Source organism: Parasteatoda tepidariorum, chromosome 10 (assembly GCF_043381705.1).
Source record: "Parasteatoda tepidariorum isolate YZ-2023 chromosome 10, CAS_Ptep_4.0, whole genome shotgun sequence".
In the NCBI taxonomy this organism is placed as follows: Eukaryota; Metazoa; Arthropoda; class Arachnida; order Araneae; family Theridiidae; genus Parasteatoda; species Parasteatoda tepidariorum.
This window is the reverse complement of record NC_092213.1, coordinates 77,094,706-77,107,836: the sequence shown is the minus strand read 5'-3', so window position 1 is coordinate 77,107,836 and position 13,131 is coordinate 77,094,706.

The window sequence follows — 13,131 nt, the reverse complement described above, 5'->3', positions numbered from 1 at the left end:
TTTAAACAAATCAAGAACACTGTTGATCATAAGTAGCATATCCAAGGGTTATTCAGTGAAAACAAAATGTATATTTTTACATCATATTAAGGATTAATTGTCTAAATGTCAATGGAATCTATCAATAAGCTCTCGAAAAATAAAAATTGTGATACATAACTTTTTTTAAGTTTTATTGATATTTCTTACAAAATAAAATAAAAATTTGAATAAGATTTGATGAAAAAATTTTCGAGTAATAACATTTCAAAATCATATGTTGCAATGTTTATTTATTATGGACAGTTACCTATGAAATTTTAGATTTTTAAAAGTTTAATATAGTCTAAGACTTCAATATTTAGTTCAAAATATTTTCAGATTTTAATTAAATAAATTATTACTTAGTAGTTTTTACTAAGTATTAACATACTATAATTTTTTTTAGAGAATCACTTTATATAATTTTAAAGATGCAACATGTATTCAAAAACATTGACAGTAACACTTGACATATTTAAAGCTTGCATTTTCTACTCTGGCCTGACATGAATAAGAAACAAAAGTGGTTTAAAATATAAGTCATCACATTTTATACTTCAAATCACTTTTGTTTCTTCTCCTTCAGCGCTTGAAATATGTACTGTTTTTTCTTATTTGTATGCTTTTTAATCCTGTAATACTGTATAGCTTGTTCCTAAGGATTATTTTAACCAAATGAATGATACGATTCATTTTGGAAAATTAACCGAAAGAGCTACATCAATTGACGAAAATGTGAACAATCGATTTAGATTAATTCAAAAAGCCTTAGTAAAATTCTGGAATGTCTACGATTTTTAAAAAAGAAACTATGGGAAACTGAAGTTACGATTCAGTAAGGCAGAATAAAAAAAGTTTGTTCATAAACTTAAACAATCACCTTACATTTCATCGATTATTTCCACTAGATATCGCACATTTCTTAATATTTTTCATCGAGCCATACTCAGATGAGATACACCAATTTTTCTTCGGGACCACTTGCAATTGATATAAATCTCCTCAATATCCATAAATAAGATTATTATATAATTAAATATAGTGAAATGTTTGATGAACAATGTTAAACTTGTGCACATTTAATATCTAGATTTAATTTCAATATAGTTAAAGCTTAACAATTTGGATAGTTGGGCTAGGAAAATTTAATTTTTAAACAAATCAAGAACACTGTTGTTCATAAGTAGCGTATCCAAGGGTTATTCAGTGGAAACAAAATGTATATTTTTACTTAATGATAAAAAAGAAATGTTGACATCATATTAAGGATAAATTGTCTAAATGTCAATGGAGTCTATCAATAAGCTCTCAAAAAATAAAAATTGTGATACATAACTTTTTTTAAGTTTTATTGATATTTCTTACAAAATAAAATAAAAATTTGTATAAGATTTGATGAAAAAATTTTCGAGTAATAACATTTCAAAATCATATGTTACAATGTTTATTTATCAAGAACATTATTTATTATGGACAGTTACCTATGAAATTTTAGATTTTTAAAAGTTTAATATAGTCTTCAATATTTTCAGATTTTAATTAAATAAATTATTACTTAGTAGTTTTTACTAAGTATTAACATACTATAATTTTTTTTTAGAGAATCACTTTATAAAATTTTAAATATGCAACATGTATTCAAAAACATTGACAAATTTAAAGCTTGCATTTTCTACTCTCGCCTGACATGAATAAGAAACAAAAGTGGTTTAAAATACAAGTCTTCTCATTTTATACTTCAAATCACTTTTGTTTCTTCTCCTTCGTGTCTTGAAAACAGACGACTATTTTTCAGAGCTTGAAATATGTACTGTTTTTTCCTATTTGTATGCTTGTTTCTAAGGATTATTTTACCCAAATGAATGATACGATTCACATATATTCATTTTGGAAAATTAACCGAAAGAGCTACATCAATTAACGAAAATGTGAACAATCGATTTAGATTAATTCAAAAAGCCTTAGTAAAATTCTGGTATGTCTACGATTTTTAAAAAAGAAACTATGGGAAACTGAAGTTACGATTCAGTAAGGCAGAATAAAAAAAGTTTGTTCATAAACTTGAACAATCACCTTACATTTCATCGAGTTTTTCCACTAGATATCGAACATTTCTTAATATTTTTCATCGAGCCATACTCAGATGAGATAGACCAATTTTTCTTCGGGACCACTTACAATAGTTATAAATCTCCTCAATATCCATAAATAAGATTATTATATAATTAAATGTTTGATGTACAATGTTAAACTTGTGCAACTTTAATATCTAGACATAATTTCAATATAGTTAAAGCTTGACAATTTGGATAGTTGGGCTAGGAAAATTGAAACAAAACATATAGAAGGATCATATAAAAGAAACATCTCTTTTTTTTTGTTATTTTGTTTATTTAATGCCAAAATTTTCCGTGTTCTATATTACAAATTGGAAAAAAATACACCATTATTAATTTGTCAATAATAATTAAAGAGTCAATGTGCTTCCTTACAATGTTAAGATAGCATTAAAATAAACTAAAACATTAATGTCAGTAAGGTTTAATTTTTCGTAGTAAACTTAATCTGTCAAATATAATTATAAAAAATTCATTATCGCTGAAACATTCTTCCTCCTTGACTAAAAATATACATATATTATATGCCTTTTAGTAAGCAGAATTCTAGCCATAGTAGAAGTATTAAGTGGGAATTTTAAAAAAATTATACAAGATAAAGTAATGAGGCAAACATTTTGCTATATACTGTTAAAATCATATTAAGTGAATTTGGATGCATCAAAGAAGTATGTCAAAACAAAATCCACCTTATTAGTTTTTAAAACACTTATGTACCAGAGGAAAAAATGTTGCTATATAAAATATGGAGATTTCAAGGCTTTTAAGAAAATAATCCAAATTAAAATCTGATTTTTTTTATTATTAAATAAAACTGAATACAATCAAACAGATTCACTTGAACTTGCAATGTATCAGGCGAGTCTCAATGGGGGTCAGAACGAAAACCCCACGCAACAGCCTCGTTGCTGGATGCAACTCAATTCAACAAGTGTTGTTAAATCAGAATAAAATGTTTTTACTGTTTGTCTAATGTGTAAATGCTTACAAAACTTTTATAGCAATTTCAAATGAGCATTATTAAAATAGAGTAGTTTTAAAAATAGTGATGTGTGTTCAATGACTTTGACAGTCAAAGTTCCTCTACCTACTATTTCAACTCTATGATCCATCCCCCGGAAACCACTACGTGTTATTTTCTCCCTATATATTTACAAGTTTAAAATTCATTTGGTGATTTGGCTGTTGTAACTCTCACAATAGATTACGATACGGAAATAATTCCGGAAAATGAATACTTATACACTCTTGCTCCGTTTTCTATAAGGTATTTCTTATTACCTTCTTTCTTAGAGAAAACTTTGAGTAGGCGATACTTTTCATAAAATGCAAATCTATACCGACGACCCGATTCAGTATACCATAAAGTAGGCGTTACATAGGTTTGCCAATAAACACTTTCTTTATAAAAGAGCTATTCAAATTGTGCGGAAAGATTTCTTAATGGGTTCAGTAATGAAATTAGTGCGAAGTAATTTTTTTTTAATGTGTTTAAGACTTCTAGTGCAACTCCTTTGAATCTGGCTAAAACATATTCTCTTTACTCCATGCAGGAAATACTAAGATTTTTTTCATATAGCCACTCAAATATGGTAAATGACATGTTCCTCTACCTGACATTTGCGATTTTGCTAAATTAAAGCTTTGAAAAATGAGGAAGAAATTATACCCTCCAAAAACACCATGTTCTTTCAAGAAGTTTAAATCTACCACTTTAATTAAAAATATTAAATAATCTTATTTTTAGTAACAACAATTTAGTATAAATATTATTGTACCATTTAAATGGATTGTAATCTCTAAAGCATTTGTTGGAGGTAAAAAACTTCGAGCGAATGCTGAGAAATTCGAAGCTACTTTTACTTTTCATTCACTGTTACACGAACACGTTAAAGGGATGCTGCTAATTGCTCGGCGCTCTGGAAAAGTTTGTTATTACCTTGTTCATTGTTTGCAAATTATGTTAATTAGTTCCAAGAGCTATTATGATCCGTGCTCGACAGTTCACAACCCGCTTAGACTTTTTGTAAGTATTATTTGTATTGTAGGAAAGGTAAACAAATTTCTAGGGAATGCATGCATACCTGCCAACTCTTCCGGATTTTGTGATGATACTTCGACTAACGAAATTAGTTGTTGGGTTTCATAAAAATTGCACTGTAATTTCATCAACCACCGGCATATTTCAATTCATTATCAGCAGCATTGTTAGATTTTTCAGAAGGGGCACATGCGCATAAACCAATTTTGTTTTTGACGTCATTGCGTAAATCGTTTTCCCGAGAATGAGGGGAAAAATCAAACATTCCCTGGCAATAGGATGAGGACCATTGGGATATGGAATCGTGCGTCCGGGATACAGGCCACCCTGCATAGAGCTGTGATTGTTCACTGGAATGAACGAAGAAAAGTAACGCCTACTTTCAGCCTTACTGTGACTTGAGTCACATGAAAAGGGAACAAAAATAATATTTACTAACATGGCGTAAAAATTTAAAGAAATTTCCCTTCATAAAATTTAATTCTTCACTAGTAGATTCTCCCAACTCTTTTTTTTTTAATATCCACCAACCCATAACTGGATTTGTGATCATAGTTCCCACTAGTTTTTTAATTTTAAAATCAACTTAGAAGTCAAGGGAAGTGTTGGATAAAGCGGTGGAACCTCATTTTCGTGGTTGACTTTCATGATGAAACTGACCCAAATATGCGTTGCATGGAGTTTAAAACCACGAAAACCTTTCATGGTTGCTGAAGACAAGACGATTCCAATCCATGATTCCATCTACAACTGGGGTTATTATAAGTCAGCACCCTGGCCAATGAAAGCCGGAAAAACATTCGAATTAACCGGCCATCACTAGTTTTCGAATCTGAGCGCCTCACTGGGAGGGGCGTGATTCATCTCCTGAACTATTGACTCTGATGGTTTCGCGGATAATTGGCTAGCTATTGAACCGATGCAGCAGTGCACCATTATTTAGAAAAGGGACCAAAAGTGATCCCTCATCTAAGGAAGAAAGTATAGTTTTTCTAAGCTTACCAACGTCGCAGGAAGCTACAAATCTGGTGGAAGAGTTTCTAAAATCAATTCAGTACAAAAATATTAACTCATGGTTTCACATTTCCATTTAATATTTAAGCAAACCTAGCAATCACAGGCTGTGATTCTCTAACAGAAATAATTTTTTTAATCGGTTGGAGAAGTAAAGCAATAAGTTTCTGTAAGTTGGTCAGCTTAGTTTTTGAACACTGCCAAATTTTTATTCCTGGTTATTACTGGACCGTTCGTAATGTTTTTGGTGTGGTTACCGTGCCGGGAAATGTTCTATCTAGGCACCTTTTAACTAGATTGTGTGACCAGGCAGTCCGTAACGTTGTATCGGTTAATATTCGTAAGAGATAACTCAACGTGTACGCATTTAATAGGTAATTCCTACGTGTAATACCATACCTATAAATAAATGCATCTAAATGAGTTCTTCTTCAAATTAACTTGCCACCAAAAGCTGCATCAGCCAATCTTTCAGTGGATATTTATTATCTAAGTTATGACATCTAATATGCAATTGCACGGGTGCCAACTTCTTACCATTTTTGAGAAAATTGCTTTTAGTAGTAGCTAAGTTTATGTTTCAATTAATTATTCCTTGTTTTTTAAATTTGAAATAAAGTTATTTTTCTTACTACTGCATACAGATTATACTAAAGTTCATATGAAGTACTTCCTGGTCTATCGGGGTGAGGCTTTTAAAACGTTGGCAAAATTACCAAAAATTCTGAAAGTTTTAGTTCCTAATTCCATATCATTTTATTAAATGTATTTCAAAAAGTGTAGCAGTTGGCAGGCCGGTAGTTAGTTGTTGTTGTTGTTATTGTTTGTTTACCTCTCAATATAGCAGCACAATGGGCTATCGGCGACGGTCTGGGAAGCACCCCTGACGAGGATCCGGAAACATTCCATCGCAATTTTGATCCTCTGCAGAGGGATGGCTCCTCCGCTTTGGTAGCCCAATGACCTGCGCGTGAAGTCGGGCACTTCACGGTAGAACAGTTTATCGAGGACCGATACCGCACTCCCTCGGTTCTCTTGTAGGTTGATCAAAGCGGTCACCCACCCATACACTGACCGCATCCAGTGATGCTTGACTTCTTTGTTCTACTGGGAACCGTATCTTAGCGATCAATCCACTGCGGAAGCCTGTAGTTAGAGAAAGAGGTTGCTGACAGCAGAATGCTCGTGGCACGCTGACGTCTCTGGTGCTTTTAAATGTATTAAGTACATGCTTGTATAAAGTACAACCTCTAATAAAAAAGAAGAAAGAGGTATTTGGTATCAAGTTTTTATGTTACACCAAGTGCCATTGCCATGTCGGATTTAGAAATTAGAATTTTCTTTTCTCAGTAAAGAAATCACTCGTCCAGCTTCGTCAGAAATTTAAAAAGTAACTGTTATGCAATTCATAAAAATAGCCATAAGTAAATAGTCTATCAGAATTTCACTTGTTTCCATTTTTTTCTTCATCAAACTATACAAACATACTTTAGTGCAGATCTGAGGTTATTAAAAGTAAATTGTCAGACTGACATCCAATTCGTGGTGCTATTGATGATATTTGATTTTAAATTTATTGTGAAAGGCTATTTATTAATAAAATTATTATAACTTCCAAACTTTAAATTTCAGCTTCTCACGATTGATCTGATTTGATTCAGATTAAAAAATAATATAATATAATATAATATAATCAGATCATATCAGAATTATATAATATAATATAATCTTCTTCATATAATTATAATTGTATATTTTCAAATATTTATTAAATATTAAACCACCAGCATGACAGTAATTATGAATTAGTTTACCATAACGAACATATAAATTCTTTAAATTGATATTATGGAAAAGCTTTAAAAATGCTCTTTTAAAAATAAAAATGATAATAAAAAACTATCAAACAGCAGCCGTCGCTATAGCAACGCATGCAATGACATCGCATGCACAATGTTTACTGTTACTCTTGAACACAGTTGAAAAGTGTGATAACGTCCAAATAAAGTGCGCATGCCATCAAACCCAAAACTATACCCATTTTGCCAATGGGTTAAAAAAAAAAATCTGAAATGCTATTTAAGTTACAAAGCCCTGTAGCAGAATAATCACATGTATTATCCATTTTCATTTGTTTCTTTTTGAATGTCATTGTCACATATAACTCAAACAAGCGAATAATGTATCGCACGGTGACTTGAGGGCATTGCAGAACGGCTAAGTGTAGTGTTAAATGAAATTATACTATCGCTTTGTAATCCAAGCAGGTCTGTTTTTAATGTTTTACTATAGTATGAGTTAAAGCTATTTTTCGAAACTCTATCGCCAAGGAAAATTAAAAGGCCAGAGTTTTACGTGAAGCGATGATTTTAAACTGCTTAATCCTGCCGTGAAAGCTCATCTGATCTAGAAAAGAAAATTATCAAACACACTCAGCTACCACCTCTACTAGCTTTTTCACCTCCTCGAAACACCACCGAACCTTAAGGGGAGGCGTTTCTATACCTACAATTAGGATATTGTTATATACTTAGTAACATATTAAGAGATTTAATCAATATAATTTTGATTTTATAATAATACTGGTAACTATTAAGCAGCGAAGTTTTTATATTTGCTTATTTCACGTCTTTTTTTTTTAAATTTATTACTTTAAGACATTGTAACATGTACTACATTTTAATAATGTTTTAACTTTGTATCCTATTTCATAGTCGGATTTTAAATTTAATGAATTACAGTTTATGTAATATCTGTTATTCTAGAACAACGCTGGACCGAAGAATTTGTGATCTTTTATCAATCTTCTGATTTTTATTTAAAATGCAACTAAAGCTCAACTTATAAAAAAAAAATTGCGTCTTGGAATCCTGCTATATTATTTTACAAACTACTCTTTTTCGTGATAATGTGCACAATTTTTTACACCGATTATGCAGACGTGAAGCTTACGCTGTTTTGTATATGATTTTTTTTATATGTGTATATTTAAGTCTAAAAAATATTTATTACCGAATTGTTACAAGTTTTGATAAGCTTAGAATGAAGTTCTCCGTATGCCATTTTATGTAAAATTATCCGTTTGCACATACCCTCCAACTGCTACGGAATTTCCGTAGTTTCAGAAATCTTCTTTTCAGACGGTATCCTGATTAACATAAAATAAAAAAAAATTTAAAANATAAACTACTCTTTTTCGTGATAATGTGCACAATTTTTAACACCGATTATTCAGACGTAAGGCTTATGCGGTTTTGTGTATGATTTTTTTATAAATGTATATTTAAGTCTGAAAAATATTTATTACCAAATTGTTAGAAGTTTTGATAAGCTCAGAATGAAGTTCTCTGTATGCCATTTATGTAAAATTACCCGTTTGCAAATCTTATTAAAAAGTAGGCGTTACTTTTCATCGCTCAAAGTACTATGGCGCAGTGCTGATGTTCCCAATTTTTTCGATAAAGAAACGATCGTGCTTCTTTTTAGTAATCATCAGTGTCCGACTTTCGAAAAAAAAGGAAAATAATTAGCATGGCACTAGAAAAGTATCAACAAAATGTCTTAGAAATATTTTACGTAAAAAGTGACATTTTCATAGTGTTTTTTATTTTTTTTATCAATAGACTTTAACGTGCCATTTGATCTTCAAAAAAAAATTTTTAACTTATAAATTCCAGGGATGTCTGTTAAATAGGGTAGAAAGTATAAATTAAATTGAAAGATAGTAAATGCTATGAAAGTGAAATATATTTATTTTTTAAAAAAAATAATAAATAAACTGGGAATTAAAATTTCAAGAAATTAAATTTTTTACCTGCCAGTTTTATTATAAAAACAATTTAATTAAATTAAAATTTATCTATTAATTAAAATTAAAATTATCTATTAATTAAAATCAATAATTAAAATTATCGTTAATTATTGTTATAATTTCAGTAATACTACTAGGATGATTCTAATTTCAAATAATGAAAAATTGTGTATGCGTAGGTGGTGTTTCGATTTCGATTGCTAGACTCCTCCTCATCGAACTGGAAAAACTTATTCAAAGCAAAGAAGTTTTCGATTTATTACTTGGACTTTTAAAATTCTGTGTTCCAGATCAAGCACAGAACAGTTCTACTCACATTTACAAGAACGGCCAATAATCAGCCAGCATCCATGAGGCCACGCCCCCCTCCCTTTTTGCTTTTTGCGTGATCACAGTTCAGATCCTCCAACATCTAACCAAACATCATCGACTCAACATAATCGACGAATTCGTATTTGCCGCTTCGAGGCATGCATACCATGATTTGTTGCATTCACAACGTTTCGACTTTCGTTCGAAATTGGTTCAATAGAATTAACAGTTTATTAAGATTGAGATCCTAAAATAAACATTTAAACGAACTATTGTTTACCGCTCGATTGATTCTCATTTCGATGAGAACTTTTCGTCACATCACAACTGACAACCAGCAAGAAGGTTGAATTGGATGTCAAAGTACGATGGAACTGTTTCTGACCAATTACAAAGCACATTCTCAGTTGAGAGTATCAGGGGGATTCAGGGGGAGTAGGTGGTGGAGAGTAATCAGGGGGATGGGTTGATAAAAATTTGGTGACGTGTTCCTATTCAAACACACTGGGCAATTAAACATGATGAGCAACGTTATCTATATTAAGTTTCAAATTAAGAAATGTTTTCGAATTACTTATTCATAATTATATGTATAATTTCAGGAATAGAATCCAAAACTACCATGAAACTATCTAAATAAGCTATCTAAACTATCTAAATAAAATATAAGCTACTTACCAAAACATTTAGTTTTTGTCACTTTTTCTTACACAAATGTGCCAATCTAAAATTTTAAGTACTAAATTTGAATTCACGGTTATTCTGGTTGAACGCAACAGTTTTTTCAGAAATGTGCAACTATAATCGAATGCAATACGTTGAACACGCATTACGTCGTAATTTCTGATCCAATAACCTTATTAAGCAATAAATTGCTCTCTCGGTCAAATGTAGAAATAGTAGAAATAGGTATACGACAAGTATTATTCAAAACAAGCAAAATACACAAAAAAAATTTAATAGAATATTAACTGTATATAACTGTTTGAATAAGTCATGAAGTCAAATGTGCCAAAACGATAAGATGATAAGCACATTTTTGATGCATAAGTTCCTAAACGGTCATTTGACCGGTTAGGGTATGATAAGTGTTTATAACTTTTAAACTATTGTTTTCTCATGATGAAGAGTGCTATGATAATATCTAGAAGGAATGTCTAATAATAAGCGTTCATTTTTTGTACTCTTTCACTAGACTATCCATTAAAGCCTTTCAAGATGGAAAGAAAAGTAACTATCTGAAAGACATCGGAAATATCATATTTCACTATTTATTTCAGATTTACCTTAAAAATTTCTGGTTCTAACCAAAACTATTAGTATATTTTTGCTAGTAGTTAGTTGCTAAACAAAATTAAAAGTATATTTTTTGCAAGTAGTAGTTTTTGCTAGTAGTAGTAGTAGTTTTGCAAGTAGTAGTAGACTGAATAAAAATGAAATAGAGTTTTGTAAATGAACAGGGTTTCAATGTCTCTTACTGAAATTCAGCGTTTTTCAATAAAATCGCAAAAATTCTTAAAATTATTAAAAATGATCAAAAATTGTTAAAAGGCATTTAAATAAAAAAGAAACCCGCGGTGATGTTTTCATTTTAAAGTGATTCCATTAAACGCTTCATTTTGATTTTACAAAATAATATTCTATAAATGTCGAAAAGACATCAGAAAGGTCTTAGGATCGAAACCCGGGCAAGGCATGGATATTATTTCATTCTCTGTACTGTCTGTCTTGACTGTGGGAGCAACGCTGACCCGCCTGATATGGTGCCCCTGAAAGAGTGGCCAACCTGACTGTCTTGTAATTGCCTGAATCGACGAAATGATAACACTGGTGGACATTGGAAATAAAAAGAAATTCTAAAATTGGAAATTCAATATTTATTAGAAGCATTGATTACATTGTCGGTCAATATTACATTTGGAAATTGATATTTTCATGATCTTTTAAGCAGATGATCTGTCGGAGCTGACTTTTCCTTGGATGCCATTGTCAAAACGGAGCAGGTATTGATCATTGATAGTTCATGGAATACTTCTTGTACCACATGGCAATGTGATCTCCTTCTGACAATACTGTTTTAATTGGACCTGAAAAATAACAAAAATATTTACTTAATTCGCATAAAAAATAATTGCAATGAATGTTAATTTAAAGTATCAAAAAAAAAATTTTCTCTACTCATTTTTGATGATATTTTGAATAACTGTGTGTAGAAAGATTTTAGACCATTTTTTTTTTGTTGAAATTGCGATCGAATTAATTTCATCGTTTTTATTGGTGAATCTCTCACTACAATGAAAAAGAAAACTTAAATTTAATTGCTACTTAGAGAAAGACAGAGGGTCAATTTTTTCGCCTCAAACAGAAAAAAGGCATTCTTTTTGTCTGAAGGTAATCCTGATGACTTAAAAATTTTGAGGTGATAGCAGCACAATATTTTATTTTATAACCATTGTTGAACAACCGACCCAATTTTGGGGTTACCACTACTAATGTAGCATTGTAATTGTGGTTAAAAAAATCCAGAAGACAAGGGAACTCCTGCATCAAGTATTTGGAGAAATTTTCCTCCGATGGATGACTTTTTAATAGGACTAAACCCTATTTGCGTTACATGGAGAGCAAAACAATGAAAACCTCCCACGGTTAGCCCGATGGCAAGGGACTCTAACCCATGAATATACCACTGAGGATATTTTGCGTCAGCACTGCGGTTGGTGTGAGCCGGATGAGGAATTCGTACCAACCAGCAATCGCTGGGATTCGAACCCGATTCACCTAATTGGATGGCGAACGCTCTATCCCCTGAGCCACCTCGGCTCAGCAGCACAATAATTTTATTTTATATTTTATATTATAACCGTCGTTGAGCAGGCGACCCAATTTTTTGGGTTTACGACTATTAATGTTCAACGCCGTAATATTGCAATATTGAACACAATCCAGAAGACAAAGAAACTCCTGGATCAAGTATTGGAAGGAATTAGCCTTCGTGGAGGACGGCAGCACATAATTACAGTTTTCATTGTTTTTCATCGCTTTAAATAATATTTTATTTTAGTGGATTGTTAAGAGGATGACACATCACTGGAGAAATTTTTCATAGCAAATTTCGTCTCATCTCCATTTGTATTTCAAGATTTAAAGTTCAGTGAAAAGTAGGATAAGGTAAATTATGAGTAAACAATGAAGTTTCAAAGGTTCGCAAAAAACGCAAGCAAATTATCAAACTTTCCCATTGCATAAGTCTAAGTAATCCTGACACGATCCGTTTGAATTTTGATATTTTTTGAAACAATGTTAACATTAAAATTAAACATAATTTAAACTTTTCCCTAGGCTTACCTAAACTCAATTTTTATCTATACTTTAAATTACTTGTGTAGAAGGAAGAGAATTCGCAGCAAAGAGTTTCTCCCGTGATATATTATCCTCTAAGGAGACAGAAATAACATTCTACTTTTGTTAAGCTACGGAGACGAACACAATTTCTTTAATTACAAAGTAACTTATTAATGCTTGTGAACAGAATTTGCTTTTGTTATTCATTGAAATGTGTTCTATTCTACTTAATCAATAAATTTTAATATTGTAAGCAGTTTTAAATTTTTTCAAAGCTAAGAGAGTTCCTGTAGCTGCAGTTGCTTACTTACATACTTCGCATTAGAGCTGCGCAATGGGCTATTGGCGAAGGTGTGAGAAACATCTCTAAAGATGATTCGAAGACATGCCATCACAATTTTGATCCTTTGCTGAGGGGATGGCTCCCCCAAATTGGTTGCCCTCCAACCTGCGCGCAAAGTCGAGCACTTTAC